Below are 23007 nucleotides of genomic sequence, written 5' to 3' on the forward strand. Positions count from 1 at the left end.
CAGAATATTTGGCAGTGTTGTGGAACAGAGGGATCTTGGGTTCCACATCTATCGATCCCTCATAGTTGCCACCCAAGCATATGGGGTTGTTAAGAAGGAATATGTTGTGTTGGCTTTCATTAGCTGGGGGATTGAGTTTTAAAGCTGTGAGGTTATGCTGTAGATCTATAGAGCCCTGGTTAGACCCCATTTGGGATAATATGTTCAGTTCTGGTCCCCTCATTGCAGGAAGGCAATGGAAGCTTTAGGAAGGGTAAATTGGAGATTTAACAGGATGCTGCCTGTTGTGGACGGCATGTCTTATGAAGTAAGTTTTCGGGACGTAAGACTTTACTCATTGGAGTGAAGAAGGTTGAGGGGTGACTTGGTAGAGGTAAACAACATGATGTGAGGCACAGAGAGAGTGAATAGTTTGACACTTCTTCATACTATAGCATAAATGGCTACTATGAGCAGGCATAATTTTAAGGTGATTGGTGGGTGGTTAAGGAGAGAGAGGTTCTTTACACAAAGGCTGTTAGGTGGGTGGAATGCACTGCCAGCAGTGGAAGGAGAGAGAGATGAATTCGGGACATTGAATACCATCTTGGATAGACACATGGATGGCAGTAAAATGCAGGTTATTTTGATCTTACAGTGGATTAAAAGTTGGCATGGCATCATGGCTTAGGGGTCTTGTGCGCTAACGTTCTGTGTTCTACGTTTTGTATGGTAAACTGAGTAATAAGCTCAGATCAATGTAAAAGGATATGGCATTCAGGAGGAGCTAGTCAACTGCATACAAATTTGGTTTGCTGGTGGGAGGCAGAACGTGGTGGCAGACATGTTGTTTTTCTGACTGGAGGCATGTGACCAGCGGTGTAGTGGCTCCAGAGTTGTTGTCATTTGGATCAATGGTTTGGATTGGATATTGGTTTCCTGGTAAGTTTTTTGGGTGATACTGAATTTGGTGGGAAAGTGGACAGTGAAGGAGGTTATCTGTGGTTCAACAGGATGAACAGTACTGCTGGGATAGTAGGCTGAAGAATAGCAGATGGAGTTTAAATATATATCTGTGAGGTGTTCCATTTTGGTGAAACAATCCAGGGTGGGACTTGTACAGTTAATGTTCGGGCCCTGGGTAGTGTTGTCAGTCAGTGACCCAGGGATGCAGGTACACAGTTCTTTGAAAGTAGTGTCACATGTAGACAGGTTGGTGAAGCAGGCCTTTGGGGTGGTTACCTTGACTGGGCAGAGCATTGAGAGTAGGAGTTGGGATGTCATGTTGTGGCTGTACAAGACATTGGTGCGGCCACTATAAAAGCTGTGTCGATCAGTCTGAAAAACTCATCTTGTTCACTTACCTCCTTGAGGGAAGGACATCTGACATTCTAACCTGGTCTGGCTGACATGTGTATCCAGTCCACAGCAATATGGCTGCCTCTTAACTGTCATCTGGACAATTAGCTGTGGGTCAAATAATGCTGGTCCAATCAGTGACACCCACATCCCATGAATGAATAAATAAAAATACATATGTCCCTCCCTACCTCTGCAAACCCCTCCAGCTGCAGCAATCTGTACTGGTTTTGTAACACCGTTCAGGCCCTGACCCCTCTCTGTAACACTCTCACCACCTCCAGCACCTTCACCTCTCCCTGTTACTATCGTGTCATTAACTCCTAACAATGAGTTCTCACTGCCCTCCTCCTGCTAGCAGACCCTTTGCAATATCTTTAACACTTAATGTTTAAACCCTCTCTCATTTGAGGATTTTAAGTACTTTGTGGTGATCTTTTAAGCCTCATCATCTAATATGATCCATTTTGTCCTTAGTGAGGGACTGGTGGGAATTTCTTGCTGAGGATTTTCTGTTTCAATAGGATGTCCTTTTGTTGAGTGTTTTACACTGTTCCTTCAAATGTTTTCCACTGTTCATTTACAGACACATGTTTCAGTCTCTTTAGCCTGTTTACCTTGGTCAGTTCTCCTCTCAAACTCATGTCATTGGATGTTTTTGTTTCTAGTTGTAGCTTGTCCTATTTGTGATTCAATTTAAAACTTTATATTTCTTTAAACTGCACCTCTCCCAGGTGTCATTACTCATTCACTAAGTTTTATGACACAACAGTCGATCTGAGATAATTACGTCTCTAGCCAGTTGCACAATGTGTTATTCAAAGGAACACTGAAAAAAATTCTACAATCTCCTCTTCGAATATCACTCTTGTCAGTGTGCTTATCAAGATTATGTGAATATTGAAGTTGCACTAAATTATCACAATGCCATTATTAAAAATTCCAATGAGTTCCTGTTTAATGAAGTGATGAGCAATGAAATGCTGTTCAGTGGCTAAAACTGTTCTGCAGCTTGTGTCCTTGGCAAGTAGCAGCCAGAATTACATGCAGACTGACTCTACTTCATGATCTGAGACCAAATGCTTTCGCTGTAATGTCTTTTTTTCCATTATTGTTAGCGTTACCCATTGTGACTGAGTTTCCGCAAGGTTGTGAACGATTGAATATTTATGTTACAACTTTTGTTCGCCCTATAACCACGTCTCCCTGGTGTCTAAATCTGTGTCACAAATCAGTCTAACTTATCTCAGACAATTTGTCCATTCAAATAAAACAAATCATTTACTCTTTCCCAAGATCTCCTGTCACAAATCTATTCAGTGATGTACGGATGTAGTTAAACTTTGTTCTATCCTGTTCCTTTCTGCTTGTCTTCAGCCACATCCCCATGCTGTTCCAATGCGTCACCTTTTCTATTGGGATTTGGAAAGCTCGTTTCACCTCAACCCTGTCCCTGCATCCTCTCTGTCAGTTTAAAGCCCTGTCTATAAACCTACTGACATGACTGGCCAGGACACTGGTCCCAGCAGTGTTCCAGTGAGACCATCCGAATGGATTATTGTTGTAAATCAGGTATGGGATATGGGTGTCTCTGGCTGACAGCCTTTCTTGCCCAGGCCTAGCTGCCCTTGAGCTGAATAATCCGCTCGGCCATTTCAGAGGGTAATTGAGAGGCAAACACTTCGCTGTGGGTACGTCGTGCAGACCACGTCAGGATGGCAGATGTCCATCTCGAAAGGAGAAGTGTTTGGATCTATTGTACATCAGTAACGGTATTTGTGGATTGTCAATTACTATTATCAAAATTATTTATTTCAAATTCCACCATTTCAGCTGGTGGGGTTCAAACCTGCCTCTCCTGAACATTAGCTGAGGTGTTGGATACATGCTCTAGCAATAATACCATCAGGCCATCACTTTGTCTGCTCACAGGGTGCTCATCCCTGAGCACTGATACCAGTGCATCATGAAGCTAAACCTGTTTTTCCTTCATGATTGTTTGTTCCTGTTACCTTCCTGCAATCTGATGATATCACTCAGTCTCTCTCCATGTGGTGTCCCTCACTGTGAGGGTCTAATTGCTGCCTCTGTTAACGTCTCTCACTCTTGCAGCTAATCCAGATGCTGAGACAGTATAATTCTCTAGTTCAGACAGCCGAGGCCGCACAGGCCGGGGATGGACACTAGGATTTCCCAGATCTCTGTGATAGTCAGGACCATTCTGCATGTATAACCTTCACTGCATCAGTCTAGTTCCCAATTTTGTTTATTTCTCTGTCTCCTGTAGGTACTCAGGAAGTTCCTGACTCAATAGACTTCCCAACTGCTGGGTGCCTCGTCCATTGAAGATGGTTGGTCAGCCAGAAAGACAAAGGACAGGGAGATGTGCAGTCTTCAATAAATCCTGCAGTGTGGTAAGATCACTCACAGTGCACAGAGCAGGGAGCAATGAGAGGGCTCCAAACATCGGCTAACAAGACATGACACAGATACAGTGCTGGAGGAGGAGCACAGTACACACATACACCAGGCTCAATCACCACCCCGACTGTAAGTTTGTTGCATCGAGACAGCCTCGGGAGTGTCACAGTTATCAATCTAGGCTTGTGAGTCTTAGTGAACGTCAGTATAACAGAGGGGAAAGCAGGCTTCCCATGAGTGTGTGGGATCTTTCTGTTCTGTGTTCCCCCTCCAACACTGTACATATACCATGTCTCGTGGAACAGTGTCTTCAATAATTTTTAACTCCTATAACAGTTCCTCTCCCCGTAACCTCCTCCCGTCTCGATCGTCTCTCCACAGATTTGAAATATACTGCATTCCAGCCTACCATCTCTATTGCTGTAACTTATTTCAGTGCCTACAACATGCCTTATCTCAGTAGTCTCCTCCTCCAATAACCGGAGAAAGAGCCATGCAAAACAGAAACTGTTCTTTTGATCCAACTAGTCCATGCTGACCACGGTTCCTAAACGAGTCACACTTGCCTGCGTTTGGCCCATATCCCGTCAAACCTTCTCCTCTCCATGTACCTGCCCAAATGTCTTTTCCATGATGGAATTCTACTTTTCTCTACCACTTCAGCAGCAGCTCATTCAATATGTGCACCATTCTCTGTGTGGAAATGTGCCCCTCTGGTCGCTTTCAAGTATTTCCTCTCCCACCTCATATTTCTGCCCTCTAATTATGGATTCCCCTACCCTGGGGTAGAGACCTTCACTATTCAACCTACGTATACCCTTCATGTTTTTATAAACCTTTATAAGGTCACCCCTCATCCACCTACTCCCAATGGAAATAGAAAGATAATGATTCAAATATCTCTGCCACGGTCCCCACTGCTACTTTGCCACAATGTTCTGGGATACACTTGTTCAGGACCTAGGGCTTTCTCTACCTTTGTGTTCTAAGACCTCGAGCACCACCTCTTCTGTAATGGGGACTCTTTTCAAGACATCACTATTTCTTTCCTTTTGTTTCCTAGACTTTGTCCACAGTACATTCTGACATGAAATATTCATTTCGGGTCACGCCCATTTCCCGTGATTCCAGGCATGGATGGCCTTATTGATCTTTGAGAGGCTCTATTGTCTCTCGAGTAGCTTTTTGCACTTGTGTACTGTAGAATCTCTTTGGATTCTCATAAATCTTGTCTGCCAACTCTATCTCATTCCCCCCATGCTGCTTTCCAGCTTATCCAGCCACTCTGTTTCTGTCACATCCTCCAGTATCAGTAACATCTTCGTCAATCTTTGTTCCATTTGCAGTTTCGGAAATTGCTTCCTAAAGCAGGAGGATCAGAATTCTACCCAGTACTCCAACTGGAGACCCAGCAATGTCTTGTACAGCCGTATCATGATGCACCAACCCATTTACTCAATGCTCTGACCCATGAGGGCTAGTCTGCCTAATCCGCTTTCCCCGCCCTGTCCACCTGCGATGTCACGTCCAAGGAACAATGTAACTGCACCCCTTGGTCTATCTCTGTTCGACAACACTGTCCAGAGCCCAACTATTAACTATGTTAGTCCTCCCTGGTTTATCTTAACAAAACCCAACACCTGAATTCAACTCCCATCTTTCATTTCGTGGCTCAGTTGATTAAGATCACTTTTGATAACTGTATTCACTGCCCACTATAACATGTATTTTACTATCCACAAACTTACAAACACTAATTCATATATTCTCGATTATGTCAATAATACACATGTGTGGACCCTGCACCGATCCTTATGGCACACCGCTGGTCAGAGACCCCCAGTCTGCACAACAACCCTCTCCCACCATCCTCTGTCTCCTACTGTCAAGCCCATTTTGTGTCTGTTTGTCTCGTTAGCCCTGATCCCATGTGATCTAACCTTACTAACCAGTGCACCACGATAAACCCTGTCTCAGGCCTTGCTGAAGTCAGGATAGACAACGTCTACTTCTCTGCGTGCATCCACCTCCTTGGTCACCTCTTCAACAAACTCTATCAAGGTTGAGAGAGACACTCCTTTGTACGCACAAAATGGTGCTGACTATCCCTAGTCAATCGTTGCCTTTCCAAATGTATGTAACACCTGTCCCGCAGAATCGCTTCAAACAACATTTGCACCACTGACATCAAGCTAATTGGTGTTTATGTCCCTAGCTTTCCCTCGCAGCCTTTCCTAAATATTGGCACAACATTAGCCACCCTCCAGGCTCCGAGCTCACCACCCGTGGCTGTCAGTGATAGAAATATCTTTGTAAGTTTCTTCCCTAACTTACCCCAATGTCCTGGGATGTACTTGATTAGTTCCCAGGGAGTTGTCTAATTTTAATGTGTTTGAAAACCTTCAGCTCCTCCTGTTCGCCAATGTGGACTCTTTTTTGAAAACATCACTGTTTATTTCCCTGCTTCCTCAGTGTGTTTTCCACAGTAAGTTCTGACGTGAAGTTTTTGTCTCTGATCACACCCGTTTCCTGTGGGTTCACACATGAATGGCTTCATTCATGTTTAAGGAGTCACATTCTGTACAGAGTTAATCTTCTGTTGTTAATATACTTGTAGAATCTCTCTGGATTTTCCTGAACCTTCTCTGCCAAAGCTCTGTCAGTTCCCCTTTGGGCCCTCATGGTTTCCATCTTAAGAGTATTACCACACCCACAATGTTCTTCAAGGTATTGACTTAATCCAGCTGGCTGTATAGGACATGTACCTTTTTTGTCTTGACCAGAGCCTCAATATCCCCAGTCATCCAATATTTCCCACTGGTATCAGCATTGTCCTTCACACTAACAGCAAAATGCTGCCCCTGAAATCTTAATTTATCTCTCTTTTGAAAGAATCCCACTTGCCCAACGTCCCTTTATCTGCAAATATTGGACAGTCTTGTCTAATACCTTTTAGATTGCGGCAAGGCCAGTTTTGACCTTTAACTTGTGGACCAGGCCTGTCCTTTTCCATCCATATTTTCAAACTAATAGATTTGTGATGACTTTGCAAACGTGCTTCCCCCACAAACTCTTCAGCCCCTTTCTCTACCTTGTTTCCCAAGGTGAGGTCAGGTTTTATCCCTTTCTCCAGTCGGGCCACATATATACTGATTGAGACGGTTTTCTTGAATACACTGAACAAATCCCTCCCATCCAACCTGTGAACACTCTGGCAGTCCTAGTCTAGGTTTGGAAAGTTAAAATTCCCCCACATTACAACCCATCCTTCTTACAGATATCTGAGATCTCTGACATATTTGCTGCTCAATTTCCCGCTGACCACTGCGGGCCTGTAGTACAGTCATATCAAACTGATTATTCATTCTAATTTCTCAGTTCCATTACATAGCTTCAGTGGGCGATCCCCAGGAATATCCTCTGTCAGTGTTGCAGTGATGTTTTCACTGATCAAAACCTCCACTCCCTCTGCTCTCTTGCCTCCCCATCCATCCATCCTGTTGCATCTGTCCTCTGGAACAATGATCTGCGAGTCCTGTCCCTCCCTCAGCTGTATTTCTGTAATTCCTGTCATTTCCCAGAGCCATGTTCGCATCCATGCCGTGTGTTCATCTGCCTTACCTGTCAGGCAGTTTACATCAAAGTAAATGCAGTTTAATTGATGAGTATTCCCTCATTGCCTGCTGTGCTCTTGCCTGGTTAACAATTGAAATTACTCTGTTGAAATTCTGTCCCAGCCTCAACCTTCAGACTGCAGCCGGAGACCGTCCCCCTCACTGTAGACAACACCCTCACCTTTCCTGTCTTTTGCAAACCTGATAATGATACTTTCTGCTTTCACATCCGAGTGATTAATGTCCATAAGGAAGAGCAATGGCTCCTGCACATATCCCTGTGGTACACCCGCTGGGCAAAGGCTTTCAATCACAAAACCAACCCTCCACCAATTGTGGATCCAATTTGCCAACATGCCTTGGATCCCATGGGCTCTTCCCTTAGGACCAGTCTTCCTTGTGGGACCTTATCGAAGGCCGTAATGAACTCCATGGTACCCACATCATCTGCACTGCCCTCATCAATATTTTCAGACACCATTTCATCAGACAAGATCTTCCTGTATCAAATCCGTGCTGACTATCCCTAATCAATCCTTACCTTTCCAGTTATTAATTCAAACTGTCCCTCAGAATTGGGACATTGGCGTCTCTTCTTGGGTAGAGGTGACCTGTACCAGGGGGATGGATGGCACTGGATGCAGAGGGGCACCAGTATCCCAGGGAGGAGATTTGCTTGTATTACCTGGCAGGATTTAAACTATTTTGGCAGGGAGTTGAGACTCTGAATAAGACGGGCCATCAACTAGTCAGGGGAAAATACATCAGCTATTGATAGCAAGTTTCCTATCCAGGATATCCGGGGCACAGAATAGGGAGGGATGAGACGTTTGGTTTTCAGGGAAGTAATTTCAACGCACGAAGCCTGACTGGTAAGGCAGACAAGTTCAGACCATGGATTAGCTCTGGGGACTGGGATATTATAGCCATAACAGAAACATGGCTGAGAGAAGGGCAGGACTGGCAGCTCAGTGTTCCAGGATACAGAAACTACAGGCGTGACAGAAGGAAAAGTAAGTGAGATGGGGAAGTTGTCCCTTTGATTAGGGAGGACAGAACAATAGTGCTGAGAGACAGTATTTGTAAGCAGTCATTAAATGAGACCATTTTTTTAAAAGTTAGAAACAAAAAGGGGATGGTCAGTCTGCTGGGATGGTGTTCTAGACGCCCAAATAGCCAGCGGGTACGAGAGGAGAAAATGTGTAGAGAGATTGCAGGTACCTATAAAAATAGTAGAGTAGTATTGGTTGGAGATTTTAACTTCCCATGGATTGACTGGGTCACCCAGAGTGTAAAAGGACCGTACGGGGTGGAATTTGTCAAATACGTCTAAGAAAGTTTCTTAAACCAAGATGTAGATGGCTCTATGCTACTCAGACGGATACAACACTGGACCTCCCCTCAGAAACCGAGGTAGGGCAAGTCCATGAAGTGTCAGTCAGAGAGCACTTTGTGTCCAGTGACCACAACTGTCTTCGTTTTAACATAGTTATGGAAAAAGACCAGACAGGTCCACAGATTCAGGTCTTAAACTGGAACAGGGTCAATATTGGGGCCATTCAGAAGGATCGAGCAGGGGTTGATTGGGTGAAAGTAAAAATCACACAACACCAGGTTAACATCCAGCTGTTTACACAGGAACCTTGAGTATCTGAACGAGATGGGTGGGCAATAGTACATTCAGATAATTGGTTATTCGATTAATCAATTCCATGTCGTTCCTCGATGGCTCGGAGTTTTCGGTAATGACTAGTTCCAGTTGAGGTGACTAGGCAGCAGCAAACCATGCGTGAGGCCTCCCGCCCCATCAGCCCCCAAAAACGCACCACTGCTCACCCCAAACTCTTCCAACACCGCCCTCCCCACCCCTCAACATCGCCCCCCCACCCATTCCCAAACCCTTCTAACACCGACCCACGCCAGCTCCTGCCACCAAAATCATCCAACGCTACCCGCCCTGCCCCGTTCTCAAACCCATCCAACGTCACCCTCCGCCCACCTCCAACAGAGTGCCCCAATCCAATACAACATCACCCACCACCAGCGTCGAACAGAGAACCCCGCCCACCCCCAAACCCATCCAATATCCCCCTCCGCCCGCCTCCAACAGAGCACCCCGACCCGCCCCAAATCCATCCAACATCACCCTCCGCCCGCCTTCAACAGAGCACCCCGCCCACCCCCAAACCCATCCAACATCCCCCTCCGCCCGCCTCCAACAGAGCACCCCGCCCACCCCCAAACCCATCCAACATCCCCCTCCGCCAGCCTCCAACAGAGCACCACGCCCACCCCCAAACCCATCCAACATCCCCCTCCGCCCGCCTCCAACAGAGCACCCCGCCCGCCCCAAATCCATTCAACATCACCCTCCACCCACCACCAACAGAGCACCGCGCCCACCCCCAAACCCATCCAACATCCCCCTCCGCCCGCTTTCAACAGAGCACACCGCCCACCCCCAAACCCATCCAACATCCCCCTCCACCCGCCTCCAACAGAGAACCCCGCCCGCCCCAAACTCATCCAACGACACCCTCCGCTCACCACCAACAGAGCACCGCGCCCACCCCCAAACCCATCCAACATCCCCCTCCACCCGCTTTCAACAGAGCATCCCGCCCACCCCCAATATCATCCAACATCCCCCTCCGTCCACCACCAACAGAGCACCCCGCTCACCCCCAAACCCATCCAACATCCCCCTCCGCCCGCTTTCAACAGAGCACCCCGCCCACCCCAAATCCATCCAACATCACCCTCCACCCGCCTCCAACAGAGCACCCCGTCCACCCCAAACTCATCCAACATCACCCTCCGCCCGTCTCCAACTGAGCACCCCGCCCACTCCCAAACCCATCCAACATCCCCCTCCGCCCGCCTCCAACAGAGCACCCCGCCCACCCCAAACCCATCCAACATCACCCTCCGCCCGCCTCCAACAGGGCACCCCGCCCACCCCCAAACCCATCCAACATCACCCTCTGCCCGCCTCCAACAGAGCACCCTGCCCGTCCCAAACCCATCCAACATCTCCCTCCACCCGCCTCCAACAGAGCACCCCGCCCGTCCCAAACCCATCCACCATCTCCCTCCGCCCGCCTCCAACAGAGCACCCCGCCCGTCCCAAACCCATCCAACATCACCCTCCGTCCGCCCGCCTCCAACAGAGCACCCTGCCCGTCCCAAACCCACCCAACATCCCCCTCCGCCCGCCTCCAACAGTGCACCCCGCCCGTCCCAAACCCATCCAACATCACCCTCCACCCGCCTCCAACAGAGCACCCCGCCCGTCCCAAACCCATCCAACATCTCCCTCCGCCCGCCTCCAACAGAGCACCCCGCCCGTCCCAAACCCATCCAACATCACCCTCCGTCCGCCCGCCTCCAACAGAGCACCCCGCCCGCCCCAAATCCATCCAACATCACCCTCCGCCCTCTACCAACAGAGCACTCCGCCCGCCCCAAATCCATCCAACATCACCTTCTGCCCACCTCTAACAGAGCACCTCACCCGCCCCCAAACCCATCCAACATCACCCTCCGCCAGCTTTCAACAGAGCACCCCACCCGCCCCCAAACCCATCCAACATCACCCTCCGCCCTCTACCAACAGAGCACCCCACCCGCCCCCAAACCTATCCAACATCACCCTCCGCCCTCTACCAACAGAGCACCCCACCCGCCCCCAAACCCATCCAACATCACCCTTAGGCTGCCCCCAAACCTTTCAAATACTGCCCCCACCCACCTCCAAAGCCCCCCTCACCCAGTCCCAAACCGTCCAACACTACACCCCCCTGCCCGCTCCACCCACCGTTCACACCCATACCCCTAGCTGCCCCACCCCACTGTGTGCCCCTGCCCCCATCATCTCCTCCCCTTCCTGGGCAGCCAGAGTGTACACCAACAGTAAGACAGCTCCTGCCTTTGGTGGTCAAGTCTCCAAATAGCGCATGCACACACACACGCACGCGCACACATAGCCACACACGCAACTTTTCCTTCAACATTTTGGAAAGTTCCACGTCTGCCCTGTACAGGACAATGTTCGAGAGAATATCTGGGGAAGGGGGATATAGGATTTACCCCTATGTAGAACTGCAGTCTAAGTCTGGAGAGCCAGAGAGGGTGGGAGGTCAGTCATTTTGAGACGGTATCTGGGCTCAATGTCCAGGACTGTTCTCGGCAGTATTTCAGTAAGCCGAGATCTGTTTTATACAGTGTGAACAAAAAAAACACAATCAGGATTGAAACAGCTCTTTGATGTAATGTTTCTATCGGGACCTCGAGTTCTCTTTTGGATAATCCGATATTTGGATAATCGAGGACCCTCTGTGTTTGGAAACACTAGATTTACAAGAGCTGGTGATCATTCTGAAAGATGAAAGACTTAATCAAAACTTGTTTAATATTTCATTCCATGACACTGCCATCCAGTTGCTGTAAATTCTGTGCCTTATGACTGTGCTCCACAACCACCTGATGAAGAAGCAGCACTTTGAAAGCTAGTGCCGCTAAATAGACCTGCTGCACTGTAAGCTGGTGTTGTGTGATTTTTAACTTTGCCCATCCCAGTCCAACACCGGCACCTCCAAAAAATGGGTCAGTCTGTTTGACGGAAAAGGAATAACTGGGAAATGGGAGGCTTTTAAAAGTGTGATCTCAAGAATCCAGTATGTCCCTGTTAGTGTGAACGGAAAATCCCCTCCAACCCTTCCCGCTTGGACCATTCTGGAGATGGTTACTAATGCTCGCTTATCTGTGAAACTGTCTACAACCAAATTTACTGCCTTTCTGGAAAATCTGTCAGACTCCACACTCTCTATATCGAAATAATCTGCAGAGTCTAAACCTTCCTGCACCTATGAACATCTTCAGCCATGACTACCCTCCATATCTCTGATTCTTCCTCCAGTCAATACCACCACTTTATCACTGTAACCTGCTCGATTCGCCTAAAACATTCCTGCCTGTGTAAACTGCTCAATCCAATCAACATCCTTATCCCTGTCAACTGGCCCATCCCTCCAGAACTCCCCATCTCCATGAACTCCTGCAGGCCACACAGCTCTCTGCATTTCTGTAACCTCCTGTGGCCTCTGTGGTCCTCCCTCCCTGTGAAACCACCTCCAAATTCCCACACCCATCACAGTCTGGGTCATCTGTTCCAGATCAGGCCATTGGTGTTTCTGTTACCTCTGGCACTCCGAGCAAACCTTCTTAATTGTGTCTATTCATTCATATCCCATCTTGTCCAGCCTCCTGTAACCTCTTCCTGCCATTGTAACCCTCCCTGTTTGGAACACAGAACAATACAGCACAGTTTCTCCTGTGACCACATCTTTCTGGTGACCAAATCTTGCCGATACTTTGACAATTCCAAAAAAAAACCTAATTGTCTTTTTCCCAGAATTTCCTGTCAGAGCCTAATTCACTGTCCATTCCTGTTCCTTTCTGCTTGTCTTCAGCCACATCCACATGCTGTTCTGACGCATCACCTTTTCTCTTTGGATTTGGAAAGCTCCTTTCACCTGAACCCTGTCCCTGCATCCTCTCTGTCAGTTTAAAGCCCTGTCCATAAACCTGCCAACATGATTGGCCAGGACACTGCTCCCAGCAGTGTTGTTTTTAATTCACTCGTGGGATATTGCTGTCTCTGGCTGGCCAGCATTTCATGCCCACCCCTGATCTGTCCTTGAGCTGAGTGGCTTGACAGATCATTCCAGTGGGCAGTTGAGAGGCAACCTCTTTGCTCTGGGTCTGGATTCATATGTAGGCCAGACCGGAAGCCCATAACAGATTTCTTTACTTAAAGGGTATTAAGCAGTCAGATGGGTATCCCTGCTACCGGCATTAAATTCTGGATGAACAGTCGAGTGAGAGTAACACTAGGCCATTGCCAGGCCCACTGATTGCTCCTTCATCCCTGAGTACTGCTCCCAGTGCACCTTCTTCCTGACCGTGGTTTGATCCTGATACCTTCCTGCACTCTGGTGGTATCACACAGTCTCTCTCCATGTGGTATCTGTCACTGTGAGGGTTTAATTGATGCCGGCGACTGCACCTTTTGCAGCTACTCCAGTTCCTGAGCCAACAGAATTCTCCACTCCAGGGAGATGAGGCAACACAGACCAGGGATGGAGACTGGGATTTTCCAGATCTCTGTGGGGCTCAGTGCCATTCTCCATGTGTAACCCTCACTGCATCAGTCTAATTTCCCATTCAGTCTGATCCTCTGTCTCCTGTAGGTACTCAGGATGCTCCTGACCCAGCAGAATTGCCAATTCCTGTTTCGTCCATCACGACACTGAAGACAGTTAGTCAGCCAGAGAGATGGAGAGTGAGATCTGGAGCCTTCAGTAAATCCTGCAGATTGGTAAGATCACTCACAGTGAACAGAGCAGAGTATATTTAAGGGATCGAACTTTGGTCCAGAAGACATGACACAGATACAGTGTTGAAGAACGAACACAGTGCATGATGGTCCCAGGCTCAAACCCCACCTCTTCTTAATTTTCATCTCTGCTGTACTGCGCCTTCCTATGTCAATACAGTAAGTTGACAGTTATCAATCCAGGCCTGTGCTGTCTTAGTGAGGATCAGTATAACAGGAGGGAAAGCAGGCCTCCCTTAAGGACATGGTATTGAAACCTGGGATCTTTCTGTTCTACATTCCCTCCTCATGCTGTCTCTTGTCATGTGATAGAGTCATACAGCAAGGAAACATGCCTTTTGGTCCAACTTGTTTGTGCCAATGTCTTGAATGCTTGTAATTCCCAGAAATTTTCCTATTTCTATAACCTCCACCCATCCCATATTCCTGCTGTATATTTGAAACCTACTCCAATGCTGACAACTCTCCCTTTGTGTAAATTGCTCCAATGTTGATAACATGCCAATCTCAATAATCCTCCAGCATGGCCCAAAATACCCACCTGTGTACCTTCCTCAAGCCCCAAGAAAACATGATATCACTGTAACCTTCTGCAGGTCCGATCACACTCCTGCCTCCTGGCCTATAGTACCACACGACCACAGTAACCTTCTCCCAACCCTACCGACCTCCTTACCGATATGAACACCTCCAGACCCTTTTCAACCCACAGCAGCACTCCACATCTCTGTTTGCTCGTCCACTCCCTACAGTCCTCCCAGCACCTCAAACACTCTCTTTGTGTAATTCTGCAATTTGGGGCAGCACGGTGGCTCAGTGGTGAGCAATGGTGCTTCGCAGCGCCAGGGACCCAGGTTCTATTCCAGTGTTGTGTAACTGTGAGTGTGGAGTTTGCACATTCTCTCCTGGTCTGCGTGGGTTTCCTCCGGGTGCTCCAGTTTCCTCCCACAGTCCAAAGATGTGTAGGTCAGGTTAATGGGCCATGCTAAATTGCCCGGAGTGTTAGCTGAATTGTCAGAGAGAAGTCGGTCTGGGTGGATTAGTCTTTGGGGAGTTGGTTTGGACTTGTTTTGCCGAAGTACCTGTTCCCATGCTGTAGGGAACCTAATCTAAACTCTCCCTCTGTGTTCCATATTACTGTCCCTAAATATATCCCTCTATCCATAAACAGCCCCATACCCTTCAAACCTCCCAGTCCCTGTGAACTCCCACAGCTTCAACATCCCTCCTTAACTGTGTAACCTCTTCCAGTCCTAGAACACTCTGAAAATGTGGACATCCTACAATCCTCCTGATCTGTGTTATCCTCTCAGGTCCTGTAACATCCCCGATCTGTGGAACCAACTCCAATGCTTCTGACTCTCCCGATCAGTTTCTATAAGACTTCCTATCTCTGTAACATCCTCCCCTCACTATCACCCTCCCTGTCAATGTAAGCTCCTCCGGTCCCCCCACCAATCTGATCATCTCCATAACCTTCTCCAGCTCTTACACCCCGATCTCTGTAAACGTTACACTTCCCTACAACCATCCCTAAAGCAGAAACCTCCTCCAGTGTCTGCAATACTCCCTATCTGTGTTAGTGTCGTCAGGATCTATTGCTGTTTCTGTCTCTGTAAACTCTGACAGATTGTACAGCTTTCTGGTCCATATAATTTCCAGAACCTCAGCAACTGACATCAGCAAATGTTTTCATTAACTACAGCTTTCCATATCTCTGTTTGTTCCTCAATTCTATACAACTTCATAATCTCTGTAAATAACACCATTCCATAAAATACTCCCTGTCTGCGTAAACCGCCCCAATCCTGCACTGAGAAGCCTCACTGTCCTTTTGATCACCTGTAGTACATTCAGATCTCCCTGTGTCTTTCCTGACTCCATTGAATACAGCTCATCTCTGTTAAAACTCCTCAAATTCATATGTTACTCCCCATCTCTGATATTCTTCAGTCACTGCAATTCTCATTCTTTATCTCCAGAACTTCCAGTCCCCCTGATCAATGTAAGGCTATTGATCCCTTGCAGCATGTTTAACACCTGTAGCTGCCTCCAACTCCTCAATGCATCCTGTCGCTGTAACCTCCTCAAATACTACATTTCACTGTCTTTGTAATATCTTCCAGTATCTGCAACCCTCTCGATTTCTGTAACCCCCTCCAGAACAGCACTCTACATCTCTGTCTAACTGATGGGAATGCTGCAAACCTACCTCACTAACATTCTGAACTCTTGCAGCCCTACAACCCTCATTATCTCTGGCTCCTTCAATCCCTACAATTCTCCCTGGCTGTGTGAACTGATCCAGCCCCTTCAAATCTCCCTATTTCACTCACTCCTAAAGCGCCAACTATTATCCATGTCAGTGTAATTCCCAGCACCAACAATCCTCCCGTTCTCGAAAAAACTCCTGAAGCTCCGACTACCACCCCAATCTGTGTAATCTCCAGTCCATCTAATCCTTCCTTTCTCTATAAGCTCCTGTAGCTCCAAATACCACCCCTATCAGTGCCTACAACCCTCCCTTTCTCGAATAACTTCTATAGCTCCAACGACCACCAATATCTGTGTAATCTCCAGTCCCGACAACCCTCCCAGTCTCTGTATCTCCTGGAGTTCCAACGACCACCCCTATCTAGTCCCTATATTCCTCCCGAAATCTGTAACTCCTTCAGGACTGACAAGCCTGTAACTCTCTTTGATATCTTTCAGCCCGTCAACGAATCTGACCTCGAACCACCAACAGTCATCTCAAACCACCCGAACTCTGTAACATTCTCCAGTCTCTACAACCCAGCTTTTCTCTGTAGGCTTTTGTATTCCCCTTTTGCTCCGGTTACAGATCCTTGCTCAGGAAAACACTGTCTCAGTACCCAATCTGTAAGAGCAAAAGAATCTTCGGTGTATCCATACTTTTGCCTCGTTTTTTTAAAATTTAACGATTGCAAGTTCAACCTTCTCCACGTCTTCTCATCAAGATCCCTCCATTTTGAAGACCAGTCTGGTGAACCTTCTCTGGGCTGCGTCCAATGCAAGGGCATTTTCACACCAGATATGGGACAAAACCTGTTCTCAATATTTTCAGTGTGCTTTCATTGGAGTCCTCTATAGTTGTTACAAGCCTTCCCTATTTTTATTCTCCATTCCCAGGAATAAATGCCAGCATTCCACTTGCCTTCTCTATGAACTGCTGGCCCAGTATGCTGCCTTTCTGAGAATTATACACGAGGATTCCCAAGTTTCTCCGTGGTGTAGCTTTCTGCAGTTGACCTGAAATCAAGAGCTCACAGCAATAATCAGGAAAGTGCTGGAATATATGGGAAACGATATGCCAGAAGTGCCATCTACACACTTAGAAACCAATTAAATAAGCACTGCCCATAAAACCATCATGTTAAGGAGTAGAATTAGGCCATTCGCTCCCTTGGGTGTATTCCACTATTTGATTATGGCTGAAATATTTCCTAACCCCATTCTCTCACTTACTGCCTGTAACCCTTGATCTCCTTACTCATCAAGAAACTAATTATCTCTGAGTTAGATACATTGAATCTCTTAGCATCCACAGCCTCATGAGGCAGTGAGTTCCACAGATCCATCACCCTCTGGCTGAATAAATTCCTCCACATCTCTATTCTAAATGGTGGTCCCTTCACTCTGAAGCTGTGCCCTTGGCCCCTAGTCTCTCTTGCTCGTGGAAACATCTTGCCCCCGTCAACTCCATCCAGTCCCCTCAGTATTCTGTAAGGTTGAAATAGATTCTGCCACCGCCTCTGAAACTTCATCAAGCGCAGAACCAGAGATTTCACCTGCTCCTCATATGGCACGAATTTCATCCCTGGGATCTTTCGTGGAAACCTATTCCTCGTAACCCTTCACATCCTTTTACCGGACTCTGAATGTGTAACGTGTACAGCGTAGTCGCAACGCTGACCCCTGCGGAGCTCCCCTCATCACCAGTTCCCATCGTGAAAAAGACCCCTTTCTTCACACTCTCTGCCTTGTGCCAATCAGACAAATCCTCTATCCATGCTCAGCATGTTGTTCTGACAGGGAAATTTCATTTCACACCCACTGCTGGATTTATTTTTCTGTCTGGCTGTGAACATTTCACCATTACCTTCCCATCTGTAATTCCCTGGGGAAGGTGGTGGGGAGCTGCCTTCCTGACCCACTGCAGGCCTTTGGGTGTAGGGACAGACACAGTGCTGGGAGGATAGAGCGTGGCTTGGAGGGCACCTTGGAAATGTTGGTGTTCCTCTGCACCTGGAGCGCCTGTCCTTCCAGAACTTCGGAATAGTGGTTCCGGGTTTGTAAAGTGCTGTTGAAAGGGCCTGCCTGAGTGACCTCAGTGCTACTTATAGATCTTTTATTCCTACATTCATTCATGCACATGTGCTTTGTTGGCTGAGCCAGCATTTGTTGGTGATGTGGAGTTGTCCCTGAGAAGGTGGTCGTGAGCTGCCTTCCTGAGCCCCTGCACCAGCCGTTGGAACTGTTGTTATCTGTGTATCCTCCAGCAGGCGCTACAATACTCCTCATGTCTCTAATGCACACAGACAATGCAGCTGTCCCTTTTATATCTGACATCCTCCCCGACTTATAACTCTTATAGTTCCTCACAACATCTCACCTCTTCCATTCCCATCTGTGCTAGAGATCTCTAAAATTTCTTTATTTATGTTTAAACTTCTGATCACCTAAAACCTCTCCCTTTTTAAATTTGTAACCCATTCAGTTTCTGTAACTCTCCATATAACTGCAATCATTGACAGCACAGGTTCCCTTCCTTAAATCTCTGTAATTACAATGGTTGTATGAGTTAACTTGGCACTTTTCATCCTCCTTATCCATCTTAGCTCTTCCAGCCCCTGCAATCCCCACTATTTGGAATGCTCCCATTGTCTGCACCTCCTCACGTCCCGAGGATCCTTGAACACCAGCAGTGCTCCAAACGTTTATATTCCCTCCAGTTACTGCAAGTCTTCTAACTCTGTAACAACCAACAGTCTCCAGTAGCATACAACACTTGTTGACTGTCAATTTGCATTTGTTGAAGTCTACACATCTCTGTAAGCAGCTCAGAAAAAGCCCTTTAGACTCTAAAAAGCTCCGTCATGAACAAGCCACCATCTCTCTATTTCCTTTGCCTTCTTCAATGGCTGGAACTCTCACTGTATATTCCAGTAACTTGCTTTAGTTGCTGCAGGTCTGCCTAGCTCCCAGATAATCTGTTCCATCCCATATAGCTCGCTCAATCACTGTAATACCCTCTGCTTTGTCTAATCCTCCTCTTTTCCACCATTTTCCAGCCACAACAGCGATCCTGTAAGAGAAAAGTACAGAATGAGATGTTATAAATCTCAGCTGAGGCTTGAGGCCTACCATTACTTGAGAGTCACAAGGGGAGAGAACCTGAGAGAGAGCAGCACAGAACAGGCGAATATAAATCAGCAGCGAGGATCGAGACCAATTGAGATTTGAAGTTGGAGAAACAGCAGAGCAGGAAGCTGGAAACCAACACCGAGTCACAGAGGGAGTGACCATGTGAGGGAACAACTTGGGGCAGGAGCTTGAGGCTAACTCACACCTGGGAGTTACAGAGGCAGCAAAGTGGGAGGATATCAATCAGCACTGAGGATCGAGTCCTAGTCGTATCTGGGAGTCACAGAGACGGTGATCCTGTGAGGGAGCAGAGTGGAGTGGGAGCTGGAGGATTACACGTCCCTGGGAGTCACAGAGACGGTGACCCTGTGAGGGAGCAGGGTGGAGTGGGAGCTGGAGGGTTACACGTACCTGGGAGTCACGGAAAAAACTATCTGCTGCTGGGATCTGCCTGCACTGAGTTTGAAAGAAGTGCAAGCGCCATCACAGAAAAAGCTGTAAGTTCATTATCTGATTAATACACCGTTATTGGTGACGGTCAGTTAATTGCTATAAGTTAGCAAATTTACTTTTTGAACTTCTGAAATAAGGGTTGAACACAGAAATAAGAGGGAGAAGTGAAATTCTCAGCCAATATAATAAATAAACTTCAGTTGGCCACATTGGAATAAGGGTCTTAACCATATTGTTATTTCCCTGATGTTAATTTCATTCTTAATAATTAATCAAGTTACTCCAGACGTTGCATTTTACGACATTGCAAGACATGTTTGTCAGATGGAAAATGTGTTCTGGTACATTGAGAAGTCATAGCCCCTACTTGTGTCCTAGATGGACACTGGGTCATGGAGCTCAGACAGGGACTGGAGACTCTCTGGGACAACTGTGATGCTGAGAATTAGGTGGATAGCACACACACAGAGCAGATCACACTGCATACATGACGGCCTGGAAGAAGGGGAGGGTCTTTGGGACAAGACAATCGAAGGGAAACATTCAGGGAATGGAAGAATATCCTGATATCTCCCTCCCAATAAAGTGTCCCAGTTTGGGAGCTGATGAAGGTGTAGGCTGCTCAAGGGAGGGCAGTCAGAGCCATATCTGTGGTACCACAAGCAGCCTGACTGTACGGGAGGGGAGGGAGAAGGAAGGAGGGGCAATAGTCACAGGGGAGATAGGGAAGTGAAGAAGGTGTCAGTGTGTCTGTAATTCCAGGAGAGTGGGGTTAAGAATGTCACTGTGTCTGCAGGACATTCGTCTGGGGGACAGTGAGCAGTCAAATGTCATGTTCATGTTGGTAGGAATGACCTGGGTAGGAAGGGTGAAGTGGTCTGGGCATCAGAATTTAGGGAGCTCCGTGGATGGTTAGCAAGCCAGTCCACAAATGTAACAATCGCTGGAATACTCCCAGTTCCGTGTCCAAGTGAGAACAGAATTGGAGTTTTAGGTAGATGAGCGTGTGACTGAAATGTTTATGCAGCAGGACGGGCTTCAGATTCCTAGGACATTGGGACAGCAGCTGTACAAGCTGGATGGGCTAACGTGACAGAGCTGGGACTGAATTTCTTACGGGGTGTTTGGGACGGATTGAAAATAACTTGGCGTGTGCTTAGGATCCAAAAAGGAATAGTTAAGGAGACTACCAGAATTCTCAAAATAATGGGAGATACAGTTGGTACTAATTTACAACAACAACTTTATCATTGGAAGATGGAGTAAGAAAGAAAGCCTTAATCTGAGGTACTCTGCATGGACATGAATATTCGGAGTTTGGAGAGTTCGAGATGCAGATTGGTGTGTGGGAATCTGATAGACTGATCACGGAGAGTTGGCTCAAGGAATGGCAGGACTGGGTGTTAAATATTGCTGAGTATAAAGGATTCTAAAATGATAGAAGGGAAGGAAAACGATGAAGGTAGAAACGTTGGTTTAGATTAGAGTTAGTTAAGGCGTCCAAGAGAAAGAGGATCCGTCCAAGGACAGAATGAATTTGGCTGGAGCTACAGAACAAGAAGTGTACACTCACAATGTGAGGTACAGTCTGTCACCCAGCAACGAAAGAAATGATGGAGAGAATAAATATGCAGGATCTTATGAGAGCGATGATAATAATACAGATCGGTTATACTGAGAAACTTAATGTTTCCAGATACTGGTGGTGAAGGATCACGAGGGTCAAGTGTTCCTGGATTACACGGAGGAGAGCTCACTGCAGGAGTATGTATCCAACCCAAGAGAGCATGTACTATTGGACCTGGTCCTTGGGAAAGAGGTGGGGCAAGTGGATCCAGTGTCAGTAGGGGATGGGTTTGGGGCGCAGCAATCATTTTATTGTGAAGTTCTGGATGATGGTAGAGAATGATATGCAATAATTGAGAGTGAGAAACGTTAGTTGACTGATAGCAACCTTCAATGGAGCAAGAATGAAACTTGGAAATTTTCAACAAGGCCAGTGAAATGGTAGCTTTAAATAGTGTGAACCAGTTCAGATGTAGTTGTCATTATGGAGATGTCGCTGCAGTGTGACCATTTATACAGGAAGGATAAATAGGCCAACACAGTGAAGTAGCATTGTGGATAAAGGATGGGATCATTATTATTGTGATGGTAATCAATTCACACACTACTCCTCCCTGCCCTCACCCCTCATCCCTGCATATTAATCCCATCAGATACTGGTAAACTTTGAAAACTTCAGAAAATAGCACAGTATAGAAGTGATGACTCTGTCCACTGTCTGCATTGGACAAGATGTAACGTTGTTTTGAAAGCCCTAGTTCTGTCTCCCAGGACACTGTAGGACGTCAGGTGCAGATCCCGGTACCTCTTTCAAATGATTTGAGAGTTTCTGCATCTACTCTGCTTCTAAGTGTGACTCCCAGATCCCGACCATACTCTGGGTGAAATAACAACTTTCCTCATCACTTGTCTAATATTTCAAACAATTACATTAAATATTTGCCACTGGTAACTGAGCTCTCCAACAGGAACAAGGTGTTCTCTCGCTTTCTACCCATGTCCCTGACAATATGTGCACCCCAATCAAATCTCCTCGCACAATCCAATTCCAATCTTTCCTCATAACTGCACTTCCACTGTCACAGGGTAACGGATCTCCTCTGTACCCTCTCCAGTCCAATTCCATCCTTCCATGTGATGGGGTGAGCAGAACTGCACACAGTCCCCAAGCTGTGACTGAACCCATTATGTATACAGTTCCAGCATAAGTTTCCTGTTCTGAAATTCTGCACTCTGGCTGACAGAGGAAATTATGCCATTTGCTCCATTAACGAGATTATTGGTGTTTCCAGCTACCTTCATTTATCTGCCCACACTGACCATGCTCTCTATTTTGTATTCCTCTCTTTTGTTGATGTCCCCAAATGCCTTGCCTTGCACTTCTCTGGGTTGTTTGCTTCATTCACCTGGACCCCATAGTTTCTGGTTTTAAACAGTCTGCCATGGGATCTTTCGTCAAATCCAAGTAAGTCACATGCAGTTACAAGTTGCTGCCTCAAACCAACACAGCCAGACTAATTATACATGATCTTCCTTGACCAAATCCAGACCGACTGTCCTGGAGTCCCTGGGACTTCCTCAGTGACCGTTTATCCACTGTTCAGAATTCCAGCCACGACCTATTCAGTCAGTCCCTTGGTCCACATTTTAAAAAGTTGTGGTATAAGCCATTCTCCTGTCCTCCGGCATCATCCCTGCATCCAGTGAGGATTGCATAATGTAGGTAACTATAAGGCAGGAGATTTTTCCACGGCTCCTTTTAATATTCTGGAACATCGTATTACCCCTATTTTAAGTATTTGAATCTCCTGCATAATTCTCCGCTCCAAGTTT

The sequence above is a fragment of the Chiloscyllium punctatum genome, chromosome 17 (assembly GCF_047496795.1).
Source record: "Chiloscyllium punctatum isolate Juve2018m chromosome 17, sChiPun1.3, whole genome shotgun sequence".
NCBI classification, from domain to species: domain Eukaryota; kingdom Metazoa; phylum Chordata; class Chondrichthyes; order Orectolobiformes; family Hemiscylliidae; genus Chiloscyllium; species Chiloscyllium punctatum.